We start from the raw sequence: 6,134 nt of genomic DNA, 5'->3' as shown, positions 1-6,134 counted from the left end.
TTTTCAGGCGGGCCCACGACACATCAGTGTTGCATGACTATGTTTATCATGTGGCCATGAAAGTTTGGAATGAAGAGGTATTTATATTTTTAAATAAATGTTATTTTTGTAAGTAATTTTATTATTGTTGAAATGATTTAAATTATCATTTTCAGGAACGTCCTGAGCTGAAATTATTCTCCCATGGAAGGAAGGTTGAGAAATTTGGAGCCTGCCCCAAAGATCAAAGGCTTAGTGGCTGCAACAGGATTTAGTCCTCTAATCGCATGTCACTGGACACTGGTGATCAAGGACTTATGTCTGCTTTCGTGGAGAGGTGGCATAAGGAAACTAGTAGTTTCCATTTGCTGATAGAAGAGGTGTACTATCACCTTGGATGATTTGGCGTCGTTGTTGCATTTTCCCATTACATGCACGTTCCATAGCTTTGAGCCTCTTCACGTGGACGATGTCATCTTCCTCTTAGTCGAATTGCTTGAAGTGAGTGCTGAAGAGGCAAGAGCTAAGATAGTACAATGCCATGGGGCATATTTTAGACTATCCTGGCTGCGAGACGTATCTCAGAGCAAATGTGACGCAACATAGTGAACTTTAGCAACTCGAGCGTATTTGTTGCATTTGCTTAGTTGCACACTCTTTGCTAACAGAGTGTCATACACATTCAATTAATTACTTTAATAACAATAAATCATATTTAATACTTGAGAAGTATTGAACGCATCAGAACAATTAACATGTTCTTCATTCACACCAGCTTCGTCTTCATTTTGGTCATTCATATCAACTTCTTCAGACATTACACTATCATACATCCACTTATCTTCATATATCTTAACAAAAAACATTCAAAAATTTCAATCACAAACAAAAAACCCCTAACCACACCATAATTATACAATCATGTAATTTTCACTTTTTTTACTACATTTATTAATATGATACATTAAATTAAAAGCGAAAAAACTAATTATGTATCAATTCTTTTCAAATTAATATGACTTTCAAACTATACTCACTACAACTATCAAATTAATTATCTAACTATATCTATTTAAAATTTTTTTAATTATCAGTTCTAATTTGTTCTAATTGAACAATAAAATAAATGTATGTAAATAACAAAAAAATTTAAAAGAAGCATACGAATTGGTAATCTGTATGAAGATTACGGATTGACAATCCGTATGCTTCTTACAGATTGGTTGCAATCCGTATGTTTTTACGGATTGCTAATCCGTAAAAAAGTATACAGATTATTAATCCGTAAGTTATATAAAACTTACAGATAATTAATCCGTAAATTTTACATAACTTATGGATTAATCAATCCGTATCTATACGTAAAAAAAATAAAATGAAGAACTTACCTTCGCCATTAATGGCCAAACCAACCTCACGACAACCACCACTTGCTGACGAATCACCATAAACAATGCACCTCCACCAAAGATGACACAAGAATGAACGGAAAACTCTCATAGAACACCTCTCACGAGAATGAAGCTCAAGAAAAAAAAAAAACAAGGTTGTGTGAAGAAGAAAAGTGCTGAACAACAACTTATAACAAAGACAAGTATAATGGAGATTTTCAAAATTGTTGGGTGTACCAGCAATTCTGCTGATGCGCAAAGCAATCCCGTGAAAGCAATGACTTCTTTGCTTTATGATGCAAACAATGTCAAGTTCTGGTCTGATCTATAAAGAGAATTAATGGGCCTGTGCTCTGGAAAAGATCTGGCAATGTCATTTTTACATTGCTATTGACATAGTGATCAACTACAAATTGTGTTATGCAAAGACCTTGCAATGCCATTTTTTATTTAGCTATTGAAATTGTGATCAACTATATAAAAAAGAGGTCAATTTTTAATATTATTCTGGCATTAATCTTTCAAAACAAGAATTCGTACAAATTTCACCCTATATCGATGCTCTAAATATCACTGGATCTATAATTTCATTTAATATATGTGTTTTAGAAAAAGAATTCACAATAACTCAACATAATTAGTAGTTAATGTTAAATATTTATTGTTAATTTATGAAATGAAATTTTGAAACCAATAATAAATATATTCTACCTATATCTTATTTTATTCTTTAAAGTGATAAATTAATAATAAAATATTCAAAATTAATTATTTGTAAAATGAAAATTATTTTAAAAAACTAAAATATCATTAAAAGTCATTTTTAAATTATTCATGATTCATTAAAATACTATTTGCATTAAAAAGTTAAAGTATAACTTATGTTTATTTCTCGAAGAAAGAAAATATATATTTTAAAATAAAAGATGACGATTCTAAAAAAAGAATATAATTTAAATAACACGTAAAAATTACTCAATTATTAATATAATAATAAGAGGAGTGTTAATAAAATATTTTTTCCGACATATATCTTATTAGTTAAAATGAATTGAAAATGACTAAATTTTGATGCCTAAGTTCCATGAAAAGTCAATGAGAAACGTATATGATTGTATTTTTTATTTCTTTTTCTTCACCAATTTTTTTTTCTGGAGATAATAAAAGTAACTTAACTCAAAGCAACTTATATTTGATGATGCATTTAATGTTGAGTTTAATCCAAATATAAGTAAGGGTATTGTTAGTAGTAGTTGGTTAGAGTGTTAGTTTTATATTGATTTCTGTTTTCTGTTGTAACAGTTTTTATGAAAGCACTATATAAAGGTGCATACGTGTAAGTGCTTGATAAGAAAATACACACAAGTTTCATTGAAATATATTCTTTGTTCATATCAGTGTGTGAGTGTGAAAGGGTTTATTCTCCAACAAATTGGTATCATAAGAGCTCTAAGGTTCAAGGACCCGATTGAAGGTGCTGCAATGGCTTCCGCAACAAACACTGGTGGATTCATGCATGCGTTACCAGTTCTTGGTGGCAAGAACTATAATCAATGGGTTGGAGGATGGAAGCGATTCTTGGCTTCCATGAGATTCTTGGCATGTTGTGAAGGAAGGAATCTCAGAGAAGGAGAAAGATGATGCTGCAATTATGAAGAAGGACTTCAAGGCAAAGTGTCTTCTTCATCAGTGTGTTGATCTTGTTGTATTTGAGAAGATTGCAAAAGCTAGTACAGTCAAGGAGGCAATATGAACTCCTCTCAATGAGTGATCAGGAAATAGTGACTGATTACTTCAACATAATGCAACTGTTGGTAAATTCAATGAAACTCGTGGATTCAGAAGTTGGACTCTATGCTTATTGTAGGTCATCTCTTCATTCTAATGTAAGACCATGAAATTTTCTGTTACTTATTAGACTGACATCTTTTGGTGTTCTGGTTGACAGGAGGCACTAGACTCAATGGTGCAAACTGAATTTTGGTATGCGGAGGAAGGAAGCCGTCAGAAGGGAGGAACACAAGTGGAAGACATAGCAAAAGATGGTGGCTTCCATCACCCCGAGTTACCAAGAACCGGGCTCTCTGACATTGAAAGAAAGAGGCTGCTTAATCAGGGAAGGGTAGTACAGCAGATATTCAAGGCTGCCAAAGCTATCAATGATAATATGTTGCTTGAAATGCCCGTGCCAACATTAATTAAGGATGCACTTCTGAAGGTAATCAATTTTGAGGGTTTGAATTTATATGCTTTAGCCTCAAGCAAATTGTTCTCCATTAGTGTTGATTAGGAAGCAAAATGATAGCAACAAAATTAGGGTAATCTGTGTTCAAAAAAGAGTAGAATTTAAGGTGTGAAGTATGATGATGAATATAAAGGAGTTCTTATGGGGTCTATCCATTTTCAAGATTGAATGGGTTAATCATGTAAAGTATGATCTTGAATAAAAAAAAAATTATGATATTGTATAAGGAATATTAATTATTGGCCTTTAATCTGAGCTTAATTTCATGAACAAGAAAACTGCATCTTTAGATATCCCAGATCATGAAGATTTTTTTTTTCTTTGTCAAGAAATATAGCAATCCTTATGCTAGGTAGATTTCTTTCTTTTTGTATTGTAATTTTCATTGCAGTGTTTCAAAATCTGTTTTTATGTTTTAGTCTGGAAGGCAAGCCTTGGAGAGGAGTTGCACAAGGTTTTGATAGCTGAATCGAGTTCCAGAGAAGAAATGCTGAAAGCTCTCAATTTGAATTCTGAACATGCCGCCCTAGAGGACCATTAATAGATTGGAAGCTGCTACATTTTCATGGAAAGAGAGGAATTATACAAGAAAAATAGTGGAAAATCCCCAGTTCGAACCTCATGGTCTTTCATGAAGGACCCTATGGCAGGTATAGATAAGATGGAACTATTGCTGGAACGTGCAGAAACACTTTTAAATCTGCTTAAAGCCAGATATCCTAACCTTCCTCAAACATTTCTGGATGCTGCGAAAGTTCAATATGGCAAGGTGAGTTTCCTAGTAGTAATTTTAATATATTTCTTCTTGCCCCCTCAAACTGAAAATTCCATGTTAAATTAACTTATTTCTACTTAAAAATAAATTAGATAAATAGAAAAGAAAACGACTGATATCTAAGTTTTTGGTGCCACAAGTTTCTCCTTAATGAAGTTGTGAAATTTAAGGCAATCATTTAGCTGTTAGTATTAATTTCTTTCTCTCTACTTTTGTAGGATATTGGACATTCTATTTTGGAAGCATACTCAAGAGTTCTTGGAAGTTTAGCCTTCAGCATACTATCTAGAATAGCAGATATATTGCAAGAGGATGCTTTAAGCAATCCCAATACACCTATTTCAGCAAGTTGCTCCCCTGGGATAAATCTTTCTGAAGCTTGGGGTGGTTGGTTCGCGTATCAGGCACTCATTAATCGATAAGATGAACGAGGCAGATGGACAATATTGTGCTTCTAGTTGTGGCAGCACTTCTGATATAGAACTCTCATCTACTCAGGCCAATGCTACTAGCTCTGTACCCACCACACCAAGCCGTGGTCGATTGTGGTGCATTGGTAGAGGCTTGTAAAAGAGTATCTCCTCAATTCCTCACAGTGACTGAGTAGTTGGCTTTTGTAAATGATAAGTATTGTTAGTATTATTACCATATTAGCAGTATGAATAGAAGCAAACTGACAAGTTTGCCTTATAGATTTTGGGTGCTTTTGTTGCCTAGGAATTTTGTGTCTTGTGCACAAACTATTCCAGTCGTAGATTCTGATTGTATATCCTAGTTTCTTAATGGCTAAGCTGACAATTTGAATATTTAAAGAGGAATGTTGGCACACCTTTTCATTTCAACACACTATTGTTGATAAACTTTATTAGACTTAACAAAATTATGTGGGTTTCTTACTGTATATGTAATGAGTTTCATGCATGATGTCGCGAGATCTAACAATTTTTAGCTAACAAAAGTGTGTTAGAGAACGTCTTTCTAACATTTCTTTTAAGTCATACCCAAGTTTCAACTATCATGAGGCTTTTAATTTGAGCTTGAACATTTCATAATCGCAGGTATCGGCAACCTAAAATTCTTGTAGAATCCGGTTATCTTCCTAAATAAATGAAGTATAATGCATTGAAAGCAAGTGGAATTTTGTATATAGATTTGGGCCTTTTCATCCTATATTTTTATTTTTTATTTTGTCTTTTAATGACACCATCAAGCAAGGAATTCCTTATTAGGCTTAAGTGTGTGTTTGATTCTACCTCATTGTGTAATCAAATTCACGTCCAATTGTCAATTTATATAGATGCTTGTATTGATTGTTTCAAGTTTTCACGTAATTGACGCACATGTAACCTCTAGCAACGTGCCATCCTTAGTACTCTTTTCCTTTTTGATGATTCCTGTGATGGTTTTGCTTTAGGCACCAGCAGAATTGCTGGTACACCCAGCAAATAATGTGACGTGACAAAAATGTCCTTCCCTTAAAATTTAAAAACTCCTTCCTCCCTCTTTCTCATTTTGTCCGTACGCAGCGCCTTCATCTTCTTCATTCTTCATTCCTCCTTCTCCTCGTGCTGCCGCCGTTCGCGCTACCTATCCTGCTGTCAGTGACCGCCAAGACCATCGTATTCATCTTCTCCTTCGATAAGTTTGTCTCCATTGCGTTTGTGCATTTGTTGTTTGTGCGTTTGTTGCAGGGATTGAGAGAGATTGGGCAATTCGTATAAGGCATACAATACAGATTGTCAAT

General features: G+C 33.8%; 1 pseudogene; it reads left to right on the top strand.

Moving 5' to 3' along the window:
• The first annotated feature begins 266 nt into the window (after positions 1 to 266).
• Positions 267 to 5,084, top strand: LOC114389860 (annotated as a pseudogene).
• Positions 5,085 to 6,134: the final 1,050 nt, after the last annotated feature.

The sequence above is a fragment of the Glycine soja genome, chromosome 16 (genome assembly GCF_004193775.1).
Source record: "Glycine soja cultivar W05 chromosome 16, ASM419377v2, whole genome shotgun sequence".
Classification (NCBI taxonomy): domain Eukaryota; kingdom Viridiplantae; phylum Streptophyta; class Magnoliopsida; order Fabales; family Fabaceae; genus Glycine; species Glycine soja.
This window is presented reverse-complemented; position numbering and strand designations above follow the sequence as displayed.